The sequence below is a fragment of the Cupressus sempervirens genome, chromosome 4 (genome assembly GCF_028749045.1).
Source record: "Cupressus sempervirens isolate cs-2001-9-10 chromosome 4, ASM2874904v1, whole genome shotgun sequence".
NCBI lineage: Eukaryota > Viridiplantae > Streptophyta > Pinopsida > Cupressales > Cupressaceae > Cupressus > Cupressus sempervirens.
Window position 1 is genome coordinate 673,839,087 of NC_143121.1, and position 23,109 is coordinate 673,862,195.

Here is a 23,109-nt window from a genome sequence, read left to right on the forward strand (position 1 = left end):
CCAGGACCCCTAGGGACATATTAGAATCATTTTTATTGGTCAAAGGGCATCATAGCTTGACCTATGACCCACTTCGAACCATTAAATGATGACATATGTCCCTAGGGGTCCTAGGACCCCTAGGGACATATTAGAGTAATTATTATGGGTCAAAGGGGGTCATAGGTTGACCTATGACCCCCTTTGACCCATTAAATGATGACATATGTCTCTAGGGGTCCTAGGACCCCTACGGACATATTAGAATCATTCTTATGGGTCAAAGGGGGCAACAGGTTGACCTATGACCCCCTTCAACCCATTACATGATGACATATGTCCCTAGGGATCCTAGGACCCCTAGGGACATATTAGAATCATTCTTATGGGTCCAAGGGGGTCATAGGTTGACCTATGACCCCCTTCGACCCATTACATGATGACATATGTCCCTAGGGATTCTAGGACCCTTAGGGACATATTAGAATTGTTCTTGTGGATAAAAGGGGGTCATAGGTTGACCTATGATGCCGTTCAACCCATTACATGATGACATATGTCCCTAGGGGTCCTAGGACCCCTAAGGACATATTAGAATCGTTCTTGTGGGTCAAAAGGGTTCACAGGTTGACCTATGACCTATGACCCCCTTCGACCCATTACATGACGACATATGACCCTAGGGGTCCTAGGACCCCTAGTGATGCAGGCAAGAGGGGCGAATAACTAGGGCCAAAGGCTCACCTAGCTATCCAAACCACCCTGCAAGAGTTAACATAACAGAAATGACAACCCAAAGAGAGAGAAGAGCAAATACTTATATTGATTCATCAAAATATCTTAATCCATGCTCAGTTGTGAGGCCTTCTGGGTTACGGCCAATTACAATACATTTAGCTACAAAGATCTAACAACAAATTTGCACTTTCAGTTCTGCTCCCTAATCTGCTCTCTCTGAAGCTTCTCCCAAAATTTGCCTAATTCTAACCCTAAAAATTCTATTTACACTTGCCAAAATGGCTTACAGATCATTCTACAATCATTACATAAGAGGAAGGCTGACCCAACAATGGTTTGGACTCATCTCAAGAAAAGATCTTAACATAGATGTCATGAATGAAATAAATCTCGCAAGTTGGCTCACAAAATCACATCCAAATACTGACACTTGACATACACTGGGTAACTCAGCACATGAAGAAACACTCAGCATGCACTAAGTAACTTGGCACATGAAGAAACACTCGACATACACTAGGTAACTTGGCACATGAAGAAACACTCGGCATACACTGACTAACTTGGCACATGAAGAAACACTCAACATACACAAAGTAATTCGGCACATGAAGAATCACTCGGCATACACTGAGTAACTTGGAACGTGAAGGAATGCTACAGTAACTTGGCACATGAAGGAATTGCTATAGTAATTTGGTACATGAAGAAAATAGGGTTACTAGGCACATGAAGAAAATAGGGTTACTAGGCACATGAAGAAAACAAGATTGCTAGGCACATGAAGGAATTGCTAGGCACATGAAGAACTGCTAGGCACATGAAGGAATTGCTAGGCACATAAAGGACTACTAGGCACATGAAGAAACTGCTAGGCACATGAAGGACTGCTAGGCACATGAAGGAACTACTAGGTGAACAAAATGAACAGGATAACAAGGCAACCTAGGACTCTCCTGCATCAAACAACTGGGGTTGAAAGAAATGATTCTCCTGAATCATTGAGATGTCCCAACCTGGGCTGAATCCAACTCAAATTGAGAAATCTATGAAGCATCTTCAATAGGTTTGTTCTTCCACTTCACCAAATATTCTTAGTAATCTTTTCTTCTTGTACTCTTTCCAACTCTTTGATCCAATATCTGTTTAACTTCCTCAATCTATCTCTTAGGATAATCATCTGGTATAACAACTTCATCCTTTGACTCCTAATACTTATACAAATCAACAATATTAAATATAGGAGATATATCCATGTCATCAATTAACTCAACTTCATAAACATTACCACTGTCAAACTTCTTCAAAATCTTACAACATCCAAATTTCTTCATCTTCAACTTGCTATATGTTCCAACTGGGAATCTTCCTTTCTTTAGATGAGCCATCACCTCATCACCAACTTGAAAATCATGGTGTGTTCTAGACTGATCAGCATTCTCCTTATACTTCTGATTGCTTTGTTCCAACCTCAACTTCACTTCCTTATGCAAAGACTCCATAAAATAAGCAAATTCTTCTCCTGCAACACTTTTCTTTTCTTCACCAACAACATCTCTCAAATCTGATATACCTCTAGGATGCATTTTGATAACAATCTCAAAAGGTGTCTTCCTTGTACTCCTATTCACAAAATTGTTATAGGAAAATTTAGCTTGTGCCAATAACATCTCCCAATTACTCAGCTTATTCCCAACTAAACATCTCAGCAAATTACCCAAGCTTCTATTCACAACCTCTATCCATCCATCTATTTGTGGATGGAATGTAGAACTAAACTTCAATTCAGTACCCATCTTCTTCCACAAAACATTCCAAAAATAACCAACAAACTTACTCTCTCTATCTAAAATAATGCTTCTTGCTAATCTATGCAATCTCACAATCTCTTTAAAGAAAAGTTCAGCAACATGCTCAGCATCTGATGTCTTCTTACATGGTATAAAATGAGTCATCTTAGAAAATCTGCCCACTACACCAAATATAAAAGCATACCCCTTCACTATTTTAGGCAATCCAAGAACAAAATCCATACTAATGTCAGTCCAAGGTTTCTCAGGAATAGTAATAGGTGTCTACAAACTAGTATTTTGACTCACTCCCTTTACAACTTAACAAACTCCACAACTCTTTACAAATTTCTGAACATCCTTATACATTTTTGGCCAATAATATTTCTCTTTCAGAAAACTTAATTTCTTATCAATTCCAAAATGTCCAGCTAATCCACCACTATGCTTTTCCTTAATCAAATTCAACCTCATAGGACTTCTAGGAATAAAAAACTGGATACCTTTGAACAACATACCTTCTTGAATGAAATCATCAAACTTACTTATGTGATTTTTCAAATGTGGTGCTTTGCACTCTCCCCACACCTCAGAAAAATGAGGATCAGCATCATACAATTCTTTCATTTCATCAAAACCAAGAACTTCAACCTTCATTTTAGTCAACAAAGAACGTCTTCTACTCAATGCATCAAAAACTTTGTTAGTAAATCCACTCTTATGCTTGATCACAAATGTAAAACTCTACAAATACTCAACCCACTTCATATGTCTTTGATTCAATTTATGTTGACTTCCCAAGTATTGTAAAGCTTTATGATTAGTATACAACACAAACTCCTTAGGAATCAAATAATGTCTCCACTTCTTCAATGCTTGAACAATGGCATAAAATTCTTGATCATACATAGAATATTTTCTTTTAGCATCATTCAACTTTTCACTAAAGAAAACAACAGGCTTACCTTCTTGACTTAATGCAACTCCTATTGCATTACCACTTGCATCACATTCAACTTGAAATACTTTGTTGAAATCAAGTAGAGCCAATACAGGTAATTCAGAAACTTTTTGTTTCAAAGTCTCAAAACTCTTATTAGCTCCATGTGTCCACTTGAATTCCTTTTTATCTCCCCTCATTGTTTCAGTTGTAGCATTACAAACTGCACTGAAATTCTTTATAAACTTTCTGTAAAATCTAGCCAAACTATGAAATGATCTTACATCACTCACATTCTCAGGTGTAGGCCATTCCAAAATTGCTTTAACCTTCTCAAGATCCATCTTCAAACTATCAGCTAAAATAAAAAATCTCAAATACACAATCTCCTCTTGCATAAAAGAACACTTTTTCATATTGATCAACAACTTTTCCTCTTTCAACCTTTTCAATACTTGTCTAACATGCTCAAGATGTTCTTCCTTAGTCTTGCTAAATATTAGAATATCATCCAAATAAACAATCACAAATTTACCCAAAAATCGTTTCAGAACTTCATTCATCAACCTCATGAAAGTACTAGGTGCATTAGTCAAACCAAAAGGCATAACCAACCATTCATACAAACCATCTTTTGTCTTGAAAGCAGTCTTCCATTCATCACCTTCTCTGATTAAAATCTGATGATAGCTACTCTTCAAATCAATCTTGGTAAAATACTTTGCTCCACTCAAACAATCTGTTATGTCATCCATCCTTGGCATAGGAAACCTATGTTTCACTGTTATCTTGTTAATGGCTCTGGAATCAATACACATTCTCCATTCTCCATTCTTTTTAGGTGCTAATGTAGTAGGTACAGCACATGGACTCAAGCTTTCTCTGATCAAACCTTTCTACAACAATTCATGCACTTGTCTATTAAGTTCTTCATTCTCTATAGGTGTCAATCTATATGGTGCTTTGTTTGGAAAACTAGCTTCATGGATTAGATCCATACAATGACTTATACTTCTTACTGGAGGTAAACCATCAGGAATATCATCAGCAATAATTTCTTTATATTCATTCAACAACTCTATAATTTCTTCTAGCACTTGGTCAATACTACCATCTGTCATTCGGTCACCACTGACTAGCACTCGGTTAACACAATTTTCTTGCACTCAGTCTCCAGTGAGAAAATTCAATTTTCTTGGAATTATAGAAAAACAGGCTTGATTCTTTTTCATTTTCTTTTCAAATTGTTTCCCATTAACCATGCAAATTTTTACAGTAGTACAATTAACCTCATCTGGACCTTTGATCAAAGGAAACAATTTTGTTTCTTCCCATTTATCCAAAGAGTATATTGATTCAATCTTCCATCATGTATAGTGTATCTATCATATTTCCAAGGTCTACCCAACAAAATATGACAACAATCCATGGGCATAATATCACACAAAACTTCATAAGGCATTGCTCACTTACCAATATCTTATGCTCATCTTTGATCCATATAACATGATAAGGTTTGGGATGTTTTAGCCTCTGCAACTGCAACTTTGTAACTAGCTCTTCTGATGCCAGATTTGTAGAACTTCCACTGTCAATGATTACTTTACAACATTTTCCAACCATCTTACATCTTGTCTTGAAAAGACTTCTCCTTAAAATAAGTTCCTCATCACTTCCCTTATTGCATAAGGTTCTTCTCAACATCAAACTTTCTCCAGCCTTAGGTCCACTTGGTGAACTCTCAATGTCTTCTTGAATCATAGCATTTCTATTATTTTGCCCACCTTTAGAAGATCTATATTCAAAGGATCTATACCCTTCTTTGCCACATCTAAAATAATTATCATAAAATCCACCTCTAGAATAAGAATTACCACTTCCTTGATAAAAATTAGTGCTTCCTCGGTAAGAATTACCACTTTTCCATTTAGTCTTGCCTTTGTCATCATTCTTCCATTTAGATTTTCCTTTATCCTGCATAGAACTGTCAAATCTACCACTTCTTCATAAGATCTACCTCTACCTCTTTAGAATCTACCACCTCTACCTCTTTGTCTTTGTTCATGCTTCTTTTTCAAGATCTCCTTAGCTTTCAAGGCATATTGATATGCTTCTTATACACTTTCCAGCTTAGCAAAACTTATTCCATCTTGTATTCCAGATCTTAATCCATTAATGTACCTTGTAATTTTCTCAACATTATCATCCACATGTCTAGATCTGATGTCTAATCTATAGAATTCCTTCATATATCCTTTTGCAGTCATGTCCTTTTGTTTCAAATTTTGCATCTTTCTCAACAAGCTAACTTGGTAATCAACAAGAAGGAATTTGTTCTTTATCTTGTTCACCATCTTTGGCCAAGTTCCGATCTTCTCCTTTCCTCTCCTTTGTGAATCAGTTTGCAACTGCTCCCACCATAGTGATCCATGACCTTTCAACCTAGTGACTGCAATCTTCACCTTTCTATTACCAGGAGTGTTTTCATACTCAAAGAACTTCTCCATATCAGAGATCCAATCCAACACAGCATTACTATCCAATTTTCCATCATAAAGAACAACTTCTACAGAAGGTTTTGAATTTTCCCTAGATAATACTTGCAACAACCTTTCCTCATCTTGATCTTCTTCACGTTTTAGATTATGGTTTGGTGCTACTGCTTCATCATCACTTACATCATCAAGATCTACTCCTCTCCTCTAGGCTATCTCCATAGCATCTAATCTAGCTACAATTTGTCTCAATTGATCTAATATAGCACTATCAACATTATTTCCTCTACCATGAACCATCTTTACAAATCAGGTTCTCACCAGATCGTAATCCTCTACAAGTTATAGGTTAGATCCGCAAACCTGCCACCCTACAACCAAATCCACATTAGGGTTCTACATGATCCAATCTCCAAAAGGATGAACCTGAAGCTCTAATACCAACTGATGTACGCAAGAGGAGAGAATAACTAGGGCCAAAGGCTCACCCAGCTATCCAAACCACCTTGCAACTATTAACACAATGGAAATGGCAACCAAAAAAGAGAGAAGAGAAAATACTTCTATTGATTCATCAAAATATCTTCATACATGCTCAATTGTGAGGCCTTCTTGGTTATGACCAATTATAATACATTAAGTTACAAAGATCCAACAATAAATTCACACTTTCAGTTCTGCTCCCTAATCTGCTCTCTCTGAAGCATCTCCCAAAAATTGCCTAATTCTAAGCTTGAAAATTCTATTTATACTTGCCAAAATAGCTTACAGATGATTCTAGAATTATTACATAAGAGGAAGGCTGACCCAACAATAGTCTGGACTCATCCCAAGAAAAGATCTTAACATAAATATCATGAATGAAATAAATCCAGCAAGTCAGCTCACAAAATCATGTCCAAATAATGAGACTCGAAATACATTGGGTAACTCAACACATGAAGAAACACTCAGCATACACTAGGTAACTCATCACATGAATCAACACTCAGCATACACTAGGTAACTTGACACATGAAGAAACTCTCAGCATACACTGAGTAACTTAGCACATGAAGAATCACTCAACATACACTGGGTAAATTGGAACATGAAGGAATGCTATTGTAACTTAGCACATGAAAGAATTGCTACAGTAACTTGGCACATGAAGAAAATAGGGTTACTAGGCATATGAAGAAAATAGAATTACTAGGCACATGAAGAAAATAGGATTGCTAGGCACATGAAGGAATTTCTAGGCACATGAAGAACTACTAGGCACATGAAGGAATTGCTAGGCACATGAACCAACTGCTAGGAACATGAAAGACTACTAGGCATATCTGTAACGCCCCGCTCGGGAACCTAAGAGAATTAAACCTAAGATGTTACAATGTCTATTGAACTATTTTTTTTTTTAAAGTTTAAACAACATCAAATAACATTAATGCAGAAGCAATATGAACATACACAACAAATACACATTTGCAATTACAGATATAGTTTCAATTCCTCAAGAGTTCCTTTACGTTGAGTCACATTTAATGTTTTTAAATTAATTAGTTTAAGTTCCAAGTACAATGTCTCAAGATCATAAAGGAATAATAGATACATAATCGCATAAGCAAATGCATAAGTATAAACAATACAACGAAAGTACATCCACTAAATAACATCCACTGCACATGTCGCAGGGTATGTGAAAATAGATACTGTACAATAGAATACATGATAACATATATACATCATCTGAAAAGAAGTCTGTAAGATAAGAAATAAGAATGATAAAGGTACATCTTCTGCAACGAACATCCAACAGCTGGCAATGTGAAGGGGAACCCAAATGGTAAGAAGGCACTACCTCCCGACCGCATGGTTACCTAGTCAGGCTTCCACTCCCACCGTGCAGGGAAGATAATGAACGATCCACATACGGCTATCAAACATAAAACATTCCTAGGCAAGGTACCCCTAATAGCCAAAACTACCTCAAAAGTAATACATGCTACTCAAGAAGATAAAATAATCCAAAAGTAAGAACACTCAATCCAATACCGACACCACATAACCAAACATCATACACGAACCAAGTACAAACCAAATACCAAGATCATAAGATAAAGTCAATGAAAGATAATCATCTCAAGTCAAAAGCCACATGTCAAAAGTACATCATCCATGAATCACCAATCATCATCAATGAAAGTAAATAGCCATAATAAACACATTCAACAAAAGATACACCACATCCAACAATAAGTACACCACCAGAGATACACAAAATCTACAGAGGAGACTCATGCTACATACTAGGGAGTGTCATCACATGGCTGCTTGAGTTACCCTGGACTGATCTCTTAATAGACCCCAGACCCTCAAGCATTGAGTTACCCTGGACTGGTTACTCTGAACCCCGGACCCTCAACATCAAACATATGGAAATTAGAAAGCCCTCTCAAGAAGACGAGGCACTCATCTCATTCTCATCCTTAGTCTATACAAGCACTAAAGGCATGGGTAGATCAAACATCTCTAACTTATCTTTTTAGTGTGTTTTCCTCCCATAAATTTTAATTACTAGATTATCACTTAATACATAACTTGCATTAGGTTACCCTGGTACTGACCACTTTGGGTCCCGGACCCTTATGCAAGCCACTCCCAAAGTCACGTACCTAGACAACCTCTCCTAAGCACATAAAAACACAGTTGTGTCCCATACCACAACACCCATAAAGATCAAACTCGGTTCCTTAACAGGCAACCTAATAACACGATGATTCTCCCATCAAAGTACACATAAATGCTTCATAAAGTAAACCTAATAAATATAATTTCCAAACTGAATCACAAGACATATCATGACATCCAATCACATAAATGGTATAACAGAAATCTCACAAACCTCTGGTGTACATCCTAGACTGGTCGACATCTAATCAACACCAAAATCCACAAGTAAAGACAATACATAGAAAACAGTACAATTTCATAGTTGGGTTTGATTTGAAAAGACATAAAAAAAAAGTTAAAAGTAATGTTTTCAATTTGCATTACAATGAACATTCAAGTGTAGGAAATTCTCAGTTTATTCTACCCATTAACCCATTCATTATTCGACTTAAATATGTAAAATTACCATCATAATAAAAGTCATTTCCTAGTAGAATAATCTAGAATAATCATTTTATTCCATTTAGGTTATTAAAAGAAAATAACAGTTCATTGATTTTAAATAAAATAACCATAATTTTAATAAAACCAATATTATTAAATATGATAAATTAATAACCTCATTAACTAATTCTTATCATTAATAGATCCTAATTAAATCAAGTTTAATTAGATTAATTATTAATTAATAAAGTTATTTAATTTTATTTAATTACAAAACATTTATATATATTAATAGTTAAATAATTAATAAATAATTATAAAATTTAATAATACAAAAATGTTATTAAATTATAAAGTAAATTTATTACAATGTAATTTAAATACATTTTAAAATGTATTAAAATTTAATTAATTAAAAGATATATATATATATAAATATTTACATGTTTCAACGTGTTTAAAGGCCCGCCGACCTGGTACCCTGCTGCATGCAGTAGTAGTTGTACTACTGCCTGCGGCAGCAGCGGTACCGGCTGCCGCGACAGACTCTGCCAGCAGCAGGTATGGGGGGGTATGTCCCCACCCTATATATTATATTTTTTTAAAATTTTAAAAATATAAAATTTCAAACAAACGTTTTTTTTTTTTTTTTCCAGTAATATATAAATATTTTAAACAATCCAAATACATTATAATAAATTAATATTATTTTTAAATATATTTCTTTTTAAAAATAATAACAATTTATATATATAAAATAAAACCTCTTTCTTTCTTCTCATTATTTAATTTTTATTTTTTTTATTTTTTTTAAATACTATCTGCAAATATAGTATGGTAGAGAGGACACAACAAATCATTCGAATTTCTAATTTTAAATCTTCTTTTCCTTCAAACCCTACATGATTTAATTAATTTCCTCAATGATTCTTCTATATGAATAATGAGAGACTAATTTTAACCAATCAGATCTTGAAAACAATCGAGATGATAAACAAAATTTTAATCACCCAACAATCACGAAGCAAACAGATATTTCCAATTAAAATTGCATTCACGAGATTTCAAAACCCTACCTCGTACTGATGCTAAAACTCTAACAGCTGGATGAAAATTTCTACTGCAAGCAATATCCTTCAAGCTACAAAAAATTCCTTCTTCTCCAAACCCTCTGAATTGCTCTCCAAACCTATGTGTGCCCTTTTTAAACTTGTGTCTGAAAAACTCTCTGAGACCTATGTGTGAAAACTTGTCTCCAAAAATCTCCCTTGAAAAATGAACCCTCCAATTTTGATAAGGAGTTCTCTTCCTACAATCGGGGCACTAATTGTGCGTTTACCCGAGAGGTCTCTTGATCCGCCTCGTTAACTCTAAAATCAACCTTTATTTATCTTGTCTTTCATATCTTCATGCACGTTAAATGGATTATTAAATTTCTTTATTTAATTTCCACTCAACTTCTATTTTAATCAATTTATAACTTATAAATCTCATGCGCACTTAATGCTATTAAATATCTTTATTAATTTCACATGTTTAATCTTTTCAATTAATTTCTTTTATTTTCAACTCATGCATAAATCATGCGAACTATAATCTTTATGATAATTAAATATCTTTTCACTTTTAATTTCATTTTTAGAAACTTAATTGATAAAATATTTATTAACTTAAATAACAATAATATTTAGCATTTATTTAAAAATGCACTCTAAATATATTATTATTAAATAAAATAAATATAATCACGTTCTAAATTTAAAACTTTAACTTTTATCTCCAATATTTAATTCTCTCTTATTTAATTAATTCATTCATGCACAATTAATTTCCTTTTTAAATTAAAATATTCTTTTATTATTCCTTCATGCACTTTAAGTGAATTATTAAATTACTTTATTTAACTTTCCACTTTACTTTACTTTAAATTAATTTAATAACCTTTTAAAATCTCATGCACACTTTCTTAGAATATCTTTATTAAGTTCACATGTTTTTTTTATCTTTTAAATTAATCTCTTATATTTAAAACTCATTCATGCGAACTTAAATCTTTTTCATAAATTAATATCTTTTTCCTTTTTAATATATTTTTGAACGTTTAAATTGATAAATATTTATTAACTTAAATAACAATAATATTTAGCATTTATTTAAAAATGAACTCTAAATATATTATTATTAAATTAAATAAATATTATCATGTTCTAAATTTAATCTTATAGCTTTTATCTTCCAATTCAATTCTTTATATTTAATTAATTTCTTAATTAATTAAATATAATTAAATATTCAAAAAGTCATAATAATTCTCCATTAAATTAAATTATTAATTTAATCTATTAATTAGACTTAATTAATAGAAAATATATCAAACACTCACAAAACAACATACGCACAAAAATACTCACGGGTTTAAAAAAGGTAGACAGTCTGTTACGAGTCCTCCTTGCAGGACAAGTATTATAGGCTTATGGCTAGGATTGGACCTGATCATTATCTTCCCATTCTCACCATTTGAGTATTTGTAATAGGGCATGCTCATCCTGGCAATTCAGGGAAGTCGATGCCCGGTACCTGCATAAAAGACGAGCATGTACATGTATATAATATATCTAAACTAAAAAGACAATGGTGGGGAGTGGTTCATCGTGTAGATCCCGACTAGCAGGTGACTATGACTCCCTCCCTTAACCACATCAAACACGTCAGACAGAAAGATAAAATAAACACGCGCACCATACACATGCAAGTATGGGGTAAGTATCGTAAAAATCACAAGTCTAACATCAAATGCGTACATATAATAATGCATCTCTATCAATACAACATAATCATCATTAAAGACATCGTGTTAACATTTTTATGAAAGAAACCACATTTACTAACTAGGATTATCAAAATATCATTAACATCATGTATAATGAAATCAACTAAACAATTATAACCGATACATTTGTAATCAAAATCATGAAATAATATCATAATATTACAAATCTAGTATCTCTAAAACTAATCAATGCATAAAATCAGCCTAAGGAATTTGACAATGATAGCAAAAATGAGAACTAGGGGCAGACACTACAATATCAAAGAACTGCTAGGCACATGAAGGACTGCTAGGCACATGAAGGATTTGCTAGGCACATGAAGGACTGCTAGGCACATAAAAGAACTATTAGGTGAAAAAAATGAACAAGACAACAAGGCAACCCAAGACGGTCCTGCATAGCCTTGGGACATATTAGAATCATTCTTATGGGTCAAAGATGGTCGTAGGTTGACCTATGACCCCCTTTGACCAATTAAATAATGACATATGTCCCTACGGGTGCTAAGACCCCTAGGGACATATTAGAATCGTTCTTGTGGGTCAAAGAGGGTTATAGGTTGACCTACGACTCCCTTCAACTAATTATATGATGACATATGTCCCTAGGGATCCTAGGACCCCTAGGGTCATTAGAATGCATCATATGAGTCAAAGGGGGTCAAAGGTTGACCTATGACCCCATTCGACCCATTAAATGATGACATATGTCCCTAGGGGTCCTAGGACCCCTAGAGACATATTAAAATCATTCTTGTGGGTCAAAGGGGGTCAAAGGTTTACCTATGACCCCCTTCGACCCATTACATGATGACATATGTCCCTAGGGGTCCTAAGACCGCTACAAACATATTAAAATTGTTCTTATTGGTCAAAGGAGATCATAGGTTGACCTATGACCCCCTTAGACCCATTAAATGATGACATATGTCCCCAGGGGTCCTAGGACCCCTAAGGGCATATTAGAATCATTCTTATGGATCAAAGGGGGTCATAGGTTGACCTATGACCCCCTTTGACCCATTAAATGATGACATATCTCACTAGGGGTCCTAGGACCCCTAGGGACATATAAGAATCATTCTTATGAGTCAAACGGGGTCATAGGTTGACCTATGATGCCCATCGACCCATTATAGGATGACATATGTCACTAGGGGTCCTAAGAGCCCTAGGGACATATTAAAATCATTTTTATAGATCAAAGGGGGTAATAGGTTGAACTATGATGCCCTTTAACCCATTACATGATGACATATGTACCTAGCAGTCCTAGGACACCTAGAGACATATTAGAATCATTCTTATGGGTCAAAGGGGGACCTATGACCCCCCTCGACCTAATACATGATGACATATGTCACTAGGGATCCTAGGACACCTATCATTCTTAGGAGTCAAAGGGGGTCATAGGTTAATCTATGACCTCCTTCAACTCGTTATATGATGATATATGTCCCTACGAATCTTAAGACTCCTAAAGACATATTAGAATCAATCTTGTAGGTCAAAGGGGGTCATAGGTTGACCTATGACCACCTTCGACCCATTACATGATGACATAGAATCATTCTTATGGGTCATAGGTTGACCTATGACCCCCTTTGACCCTTTACATGATGACATATGTCCCTAGGGGTCCTAGGACCCCTAGAGACATATTAGAATCATCCTTGTGGGTCAAAGGGAGTCATAGGTTGGCTTATGACACCTTTCGACCCATTACATGATGACATATGTCCTTGGGGGTCCTAAGATGCCGAGGGGCATATTAGAATCATTCATTTAAGTCAAAGGGGGTCATAGGTTGACCTATGACCCACTTCGACCCATTACATGATGTCATATGTCCCTAGGGGTCCTAGGATCCCCAGGAACATATTAGAATCGTTCATATGGGTCAAAAGGTGTCATAGGTTGACCTATGACCCCCTTTGACCCATTACATGATGACATATGTCCTTAAGGGTCCTAAGACCCCTAGGGACATATTAGAATGCTTTATATGGATCAAAAGGGGTCATAGGTTGAACTATGACCCCCTTCAACCCATTACATGATGACATATGTCCCTAGGGGTCCTAGGACCCCTAGGAACATTATAATCATTCTTATGGGTCCAAGGGAGTCATAGGTTGACTTATGACCCCCTTCAAGTCATTACATGATGACATATGTCCCTAAGGGTCCTAGGACCACTAGGGACAGATTAGAATCGTTCTTGTGGGTCAAAGGGGGTCATAGGTTGACTTATGACCCTCCTTCGACCCATTACATGATGACATATGTCCTAGAGTTCCTAGGACCCCTAGGGATATATTAGAATTATTCTTGTGGGTCAAACGGGTTCATAGGTTGACCTATGACCCCCTTCAACTCATTACATGATGACATATGTCCCCATGGGTCCTAGGACCCCTCGAGACATATTAGAATTGTTCTTATTGGTCACAGGGGGTCATAGGTTGACCTATGACACCCTTCAACCTATTACATGATGACATATGTCCCTAGGGGTCCAAAGACCCCTATGGACATATTATAATCATTCTTGTGGGTCAAAGGGGGTCATAGGTTGACCTATGAACCCCTTCAAACCATTACATGATGACATATGTCCCTAGGGGTCCGAGGACTCCTATGGACGATTAAAATCGTTCTTATGGGTCAAAGGTGGTCATAGGTTGACCTATGACCCCCTTCGACCCATTACATGATAACATATGTCCCTCGGGGTCTTAAGACCCCTACAAACATATTAGAATTGTTCTTGTGGGTCAAAGGGGGTCATAGGTTGATCTATGACCTGCTTCAAACTATTACATGATGAAATATGTCCCTAGAGGTCCTAGGACCCCTAGGGACATATTAGAATTATTCTTGTGGGTCAAAGGTGGTCATAGGTTAACCTATGACCCCTTTCGACCCATTCTATGATGACATATGTCCCTAGAGGTCCTAAGACCCCTACAGACATATTAGAATTGTTCTTGTGGGTCAAAGGGGGTCATAGGTTGATCTATGACCCACTTCAACCCATTATATGACAACATATGTCCCTAGGGGTCGTAGTACCCCAAGGGACATATTAGAATCATTCTAATGGATCAAAAGGGGTCATAGGTTAACCTATAACCCCCTTCGACCCATTACATGATGAAATATGTTCGTAGGAGTCCTAGAACACCTAGGGACATATTAGAATCATTCATATGGGTCAAAAGGGTAGGTTTACCTATGACCCCCTTTGTCCCATTAAATGATGACATATGTTCGCAATGGTCCTAAGCCCCCTAGGGACTTATTAGAATCAATCTTGTGGTTCAAAGGGGGTCATAAGGGGTCATAGGTTGACCTATGACCCCATTCGACCCATTAAATGGTGACATATGTCTTAAGTAGTCCTAAGGCCCCTAGGGACATATTAGAATCTTTCTTATGGGTCGAAGGGGGGTCATACATTGACCTATGACCCCTTCAAGCAATTACATGATGACATTTTTCTCTAGGGATCCTAAGACCCCAAGGGATATATTAGAATCGTTCTTTTGTGTCAAAGGAGATCATACGTTGACCTATGACCCCCTCCAACCCATTACATAATGACATATGTCCCTAGGTGTCCTAAGACCTATAGGGACATATTATAATGCTTCATATGGGTCAAAGGGGGTCACAGGTTGACCAATGACCCCCTTCGAACCATTCCTTGACAACATATGTTCCTATGGGTTTTAGGACCCTTAGTGAAATATTAGAAACGTTCTTATGGGTCCAAGGGTGTCATAGTTTGACTTATGACCCAATTCGACTCATCACATGATGACATATGTCTCTAAGGATCCTAGTACCCCTAAGGACATAATAGAATCATCCTTACTAGTCAAATAGGGTCATAGATTGACCTATGACCCCCTTCGACCTATTAAATGATGACATAAGCTATCGAGAGAAATATTACAATAATTCTTATGGTTCAAAGGGGGTCATAGATTGAGCTATGAACCCCTGCGATTGACTACATGATGACATATGCCCATAGGGGTCCTACGACCCTTAGGGACATATTAGAATCATTCTTATTGGTCAAAGGGGGTCATATGATGACCTATGATTCCCTTTGAACCATTACATGATGACATATGTCCCTAGGGGTCCTACGAGCCTTAGGGACATATTAGAATCATTCTTATTGGTCAAAGGGAGTCATAAGTTGACCTATGACCCCCTTCAAACCATTACATGATGACATATGTCCCTAGGGATCCTAGGACCCCTAGGGACATATTACAATCATTCTTGTGGGTCAAAGGGGGTCATAGGTTGACCTATGACCCCCTTCGAACAATTACGTGATGACATATGTCTTTTGAGGTCCTAGGACCCCAAGGGGCATATTAGAATCATTCTTGTGGGTTAGAGGGGGTCATAGGTTGACCTATGACCCCCTTCGACACATTACATGATGACATATGTCCCCAAGGGTCCTAGTACCCCTAAGGACATATTTGAATCATTCTTATGGATCAAAGGGGGTCATAGGTTGACTTATGACCCCTTTCGATGCATTACATGATGACACATGTCCCTAGGTGTCGTAGGATCGCTTAGGACATACTATAATAGTTCATATGGGTCAAAGGGGTAGGTTTACCTATAGCCCCCTTTGACCCATTAAATTATGACATATGTCCCCTTGGGTCCTAGGACCCCTTGGGACTTATTAGAATCAATCTTGTGTGTCAAAGGGGGTCATAGTTTGACCTATGAACCCATTCGACCCATTAAATGATGACATATGTCCTTAGGGGTCCTAGCTCCACTAGGGACATATTAGAATCGTTCTTATGGTTCAAAGGGGGTCATAGGTTGACCTATCACCCCTTTCCACTCATTACATAATGACAGATGTCCTTAGGTGTCCTAGAACCCGTAGGCACATATTACAATGCTTCATATGGGTGAAAGGTGTTCATAGGTTGACCTATGACTCCCTTCGATCCATTACATGACAATATATGTCCCTATGGGTCCTAGGACCCCTAGAAAAATATTAAGATCATTCTTATGGGTCCAAGGGGGTCATAGTTTCATGTATGATCTCTTCAACTCATTACATGATAACATAAGTCCCTATGGGTCCTAGGACCCCTTGGGACATATTAAAATCATTCTTATGGGTCCAAGGGGGTCATAGGTTGACCTATGACTCCCTTCAACCCATTACATCACGACATATGTCCCTAGGGTCCTAAGACACCTAGGGACATATTAAAATCGTTCTTATGGGTCCAAGGGGGTCATAGGTTGACCTATGACCCCCTTCGACCCATTACATGACCACATATTTTCTTAGGGGTCCCAGGATCCCTAGGGACATATTGGAATTGATCTTGCTGGTCAAAGGGTGTCATAGGTTGACCTATGACCCCCTTCGACCCATTACATAATGACATAGAATCATTCTTATGGGTCAAAGGCGGTCATAGGTTAACCTATGACTGCCTTTGACTCTTTATATGATGAAATATGTCCCTAGGGGTCCTAAGACCCCTAGAAACATACTAGAATCATTCTTGTGGGTCAGAGGGGGTCATAGGTTGACCAAAAATGTTCATATGGGTCAAAGGGGGTCATAGGTTGACATATGACTCGCTTCAACCCATTACATGATGATACATGTCCCTAAGGGTCCTAGGAACCCTAGAGACATATTAGAATCATTAATATAGGTCAAAGGACCTATGACCCCCTTCGACCCAATATATGATGACATATATCCCTAGGGGTCGTAGGACTCCTAGGGACATATTAGAATGCTTCATATGGGTCAATCTATGACCCCCTTTGACCCATTACATGTCAACATATGTCTCTAGGTGTCCTAGGACCTCTAGGGACATATTAGAATCATTCTTATGGGTCAAAAGTTGTCATAGGTTGAACTATGACCCCCTTCGAGCCATTACATGATGAGATTTGTCCCTGCGGATCCTAGGACCCCTACAGACATATTAGAATCGTTCTCGTGGGTCAAAGGGGGTCATAGGTTGACCTATGACCCTCTTTGAACCATTACATGATGACATATGTCCCTAGGGGTCCTATGACCCCTAAGAACATTTTAGAATCATTCTTGTGTGTCAAAGTGTGTCAAAAGTTGACTTATGACCCCCTTCGACCCATTACAGGATGACATATATCCCTGGGGACCTAGTACCCCGAGGGACATATTAGAATCATTCTTACAAGTCAAAGGAGGTCATAGGTTGATCTATGACCCCCTTCGACCCATTACATGATGACATATGTCCCTAGGAGTCCTAGGACCTCAAGGGACATATTAGAATCGATCATATGGGTCAAAGGGGAAGGTTTACCTATGACCCCCTTCGATCCATTAAATGACGACATATGTCCCCAGGGGTCCTAGGACCCCTCGGGACTTATTAGATTGAATCTTGTAGTCAACCTATGACCCCATTCAACACATTAAATGATGACATATGTCCTTATGGATCCTAGGGCCCTTAGGGACATATTAGAATCTTTCTCATGGGTCCAACTTTCGACCCATTACATGACGACATATGTCCCTAGTGGTCCTAGGACCCCTAGGGACATATTAGAATTGTTCTTATGGGTGAAAGGGGTTTGTAGGTTCTCCTATGACCCCCTTCGACCTATTACATAACGACATATGTCCTTAGGTGTCCTAGGATCTATAGGGACATATTAGAATGCTTCATATGGGTCAAAGGGGGTCATAGGTCCCTTCAACTCATTACATGATAACATATGTCCCTATGGGTCCTAGGTCCCCTAGGGAAATATTAGAATCATTCTTATGGGTTCAAGGCGTTCATAGGTTGACCTATGACCCCCTTCGACCCATTACATGATGATATTTGTCCCTAAGGGTCCTACATATTAGAATCATTCTTATTGGTCAAAGGGGCTCATAGATTTAACTATGACCCCCTTCGACTTATTAAATGATGACATAGGACCCCAAGGGTCATATTAGAATCATTCTTATGGGTCAAAGGTGGTCATAGGTTGACCTATGACCCCCTGCAACCCATTACATGATGACATATGTCCCTAGGGGTCCTACGACCCCTAAGGATATATTAGAATAATTCTTATTGGTCAAATGGGGTCATATGTTGACCTATGACCCCCTTCGAACTATTACATGATGACATATGGCCCTAGGGATCCAAGGACCCCTAGGGACATATTAGAATTATTCTTATGGGTCAAAGGGGGTCATAGGTTTACCTATGATCTCCTTCGATCCATTAAATGATAACATATTTCTCTAGGGGTCCTAGGACCTTTTGGGACATATTAGAATCATTCTTATGGGTCAAAGGGGGTCATAGGTTGAACTATGACCCCGTTCGATCCATTACATGATGACATATGTCCCTAGGTGTCCTACGATCTCTAGGGACATATTAAAATTATTCTTATGGGTCAAAGGGGGTCATAGGTTGACTTATGACCCCCTTCGACCCATTACATGATGACATATGTCTCTAGGGGTCCCCTAGGGACATATTAGAATCGATCTTGTGGGTCAAAGGTTCAACCCATTACATGATGACATAGAATCGTTCTTATGGGTCAAAGGGGGTCATAGGTTGACCTATGACCCAATTTAACTATTTACATGATGACATATGTCCCTAGGGGTCCTAGGACCCCTAACGACATATTAGAATCATTCTCGTGGGTCAAAGGGGGTCATAGGTTGACCAATGACCCCGTTCTGTGTATTACATGATGACATATATCCCTAGGGTTCCACGGACCCCTAGGGACATATTAGTATCATTCATATGGGTCAAAGGGGGTCATAGGTTGTCTTATGATCTGCTTTGACCCATTACATGATTACATATGTCCCTAGGTGTCCTAGGACCCCTAGGGACATATTAGAATCATCCATATGGGTCAAAGGGGGTCATATGTTGACCTATGACCCCCTTCGATCCATTACATGATGACATATGTCCCTAGGGGTCCTAGGACCCCTAGGGACATATTAGAATCGTTCATATGTATCAAAGGGGTTCATAGGTTGATCTATGACCCCCTTCGACCTATTAAATGATGACATATGTCCCTAGGGGTCTTAGGACCCCTAGGTATATATTAGAATCATTCTTGTGGGTCAAAGGTGGTCATAAATTTACATATGACCACCTTCGATCTATTAAATGTCCCTAGGGGTCCTAAGACCCCTAGGGACATATTAGAATCATTCTTATTGGTTAAATTCTTTAACCCATTAAATGACGATGTATGTCCATAGGGTTCTTAGGACCCCTAGGGACATATTAGAATCATTCTTATGGGTCAAAGACCTATGAGCCCCTTTGATCCATTAAATGATGACAAATGTCCCTAAGGACATATTAGAATCATTCTTTTGGGTCAAACGGGGTCATAGATTTACCTATGGCCCCCTTCGACTCATTAAATGACGATATATGTCCCTAGGGGTCCTAGGACTCCTAAGGACATATTAGAATCGTTCTTATGGGTCAAAGGGGGTCATAACTTGACCTATGACCCCCTTCAACCCATTACATGATGACATATGTCCCTAGGGGTCTTAGGACCTGTAGCGACATATTAGAATGCTTCATATGGGTCAAAGGGACCTATGACCTCGTTCGACCCATTACATGACTACATATGTCCCTAGGTGTCCTAGGACCCCTAGGAGCATATTAGAATCGTTCTTATGGGTCAAAGGGGGTCATAGGTTGACTTATGAATCACTTCGGCCCATTACATGACGACATATGTCCCTAGAGGTCCTAAGACCCCTAGGGACATATTAGAATCGTTCTTATTGGTCAAAGGGGGTCATAGGTCTTTCAACCCATTAAATGAAAACATATGTCCCTAGGGGTCCTAGGACCCATAGGGACATATTAGAATCATTCTTGTGGGTTAAAAGGGGTCATATGTTGACCTATAACCCCCTTCGACCCATTAAATGATGACATATGTCCGTAGGGTTCCTAGGACGCCTAGGGACATATTAGAATCGTTCTTATGGGTCAAAGGGGGTCATAAGTTGACCTACGACCCTCTTCGAACTATTACATGACTACATATGTCCCTAGGAGTGCTAGGACCCCTAGGGACATATTAGAATCATTCTTATGGGTCAAAGGGGGTCATAGATTGACCTATGACCCCCTTGAACCCATTAAATGATGACATATGTCCTTAGGAGTGCTAGGACCCCTAGAGACATGTTAGAATCATTCTTATGGGTCAAAGGGGGTCATAGGGTGACTTATGACCCCCTTCGACCCATTACATGTCAATATTATATTTAATAATTATATTATATTACATATTTTAATATAATGATAATAGATTATTGGATTATATAACAATAATAATCATATATGTTACTAGATTATAGATTTAATAATAATAATAACAATATATATTAATATATAGAATAATTTTGTCATATAATACTATTATATATATTTAATAATAATATATAATATATATCACTATATTTTATTTAAAACTATATTATATTTAATAATAATAATCATATATATTAGTATAATGTAATAAAAATTATAATATTAATGTTCACACAGTCATGAAGTATATTATTTCTTCTAAAATTATATAATTTCTTCTAAAATTGTCTAAAGTTAATTTTTTATATTCATTTCCATTTAAATGTGTTTCCCTCCATTTTTAAAATTGAAAAAGACTTGCCTTTGAAATTTCCCACCTAATAGGCACGGGAAGTCACCCAAGCTAATCGGTCAACCCTCCCTGGTCAACCCAAAAATCGTGTTTGAGGAGGGTTTTAGTGACACTCAGACTTCAGGTAGCCATTTGACAATGTTATTTTGATCGAAATTGAATGAAACGAAAAGGGTTTTTTAATATCACTCTTGAGATTCCATTGATATTATTTCTGTTAAATTCTGAGTTAGATAAGTATTTATTAGTTAATTATCAATGAAGATTACTGTAAAGTGTTGATTGACATACTGATTGAAAAATAGCTATAACTTTCAAACGGTATAACATTTTTTAAATCTAAAAGTTGCATCACATTCTATGCTTTGTCTAGTATAAGAAAAATAAAAAATAAATTAAATTTGGTAAAATTTTCTATTAGTTAAGGTGGTCAGACACAGGAATATTTAATTATTTATTTGGAAGAAAAATACCAAAAATATGCGTCACATCCGGGCATAAGTCTACTTTTTATATCTATAATTATATTCAAAATATATTATCATTTGATTTTGATTAAGGTGGTCAGACATACACCAACTTTTTATTTCGCCCTAAAATTTTCGTAGTACTACATTAAAGTTAAAACTTTTGATCAATCAATTATTTTTTTCTCTTGATAAGGCCTAGTAGTTTAGAAACTACATTCAATTTCCTACAAATTATTTTCTTACAAATTTTTGATATAAAGTCCATAACCACTTTAAAATTATGTGTCAAGTTGACATAACCCTGATTTGGTGATTTTTCACTACCACCTAAGGCCATAGTTTGGTACACCATGATCCTGCACATACATAGAAACTAGTGTCTTACCAATTTCATGTGTGTTATCTAGATGTAGGTATTTATTTAACTTTTACAAACAACTAAATTGAGGGCAAAAACCTTTCAAATACATATTCTTATGATAAATGGACCCATTATCTTAGTGACATAGTACACTTGTAATAAATTCTTTTGGTGACTTGGGAGTTACTTGTAGAGTGTGCATTCCTATAATATATCATTAGTATGAAAAGTACAACATTTATAAAAATAAACATCATAATGCATAGAAAACTCAACTTGAACCCTACAACGACATGTAGTGTTTGTATGATTTATCTTAATATAGAATGGTTTGGTCATCTCAAAAACCCTTTGGCTGATTTTAATTTGAGGAAATCTTTGAAGAAACATTTTATAAAAAAATGTGTTTGATTCATATCTAAATAATGTTTTCCATCTGGGTCACGATTTGTTTTTTAAATTCTTTTTTTGACAACATCATTTTTGTTAAGTGAAGCCCATGTATTGTCACGTCAAAAGTTTTTAATTAATGTTCTAAGTCCATCAACAACTTTATCCTTGCATAGGAGTTTACCTTGGAATAACCAAAAAGAAGTATTGTTAGAATCCTCAATTTTCTTTTGCCTAGCTAAGTCTTTGACTAATGTA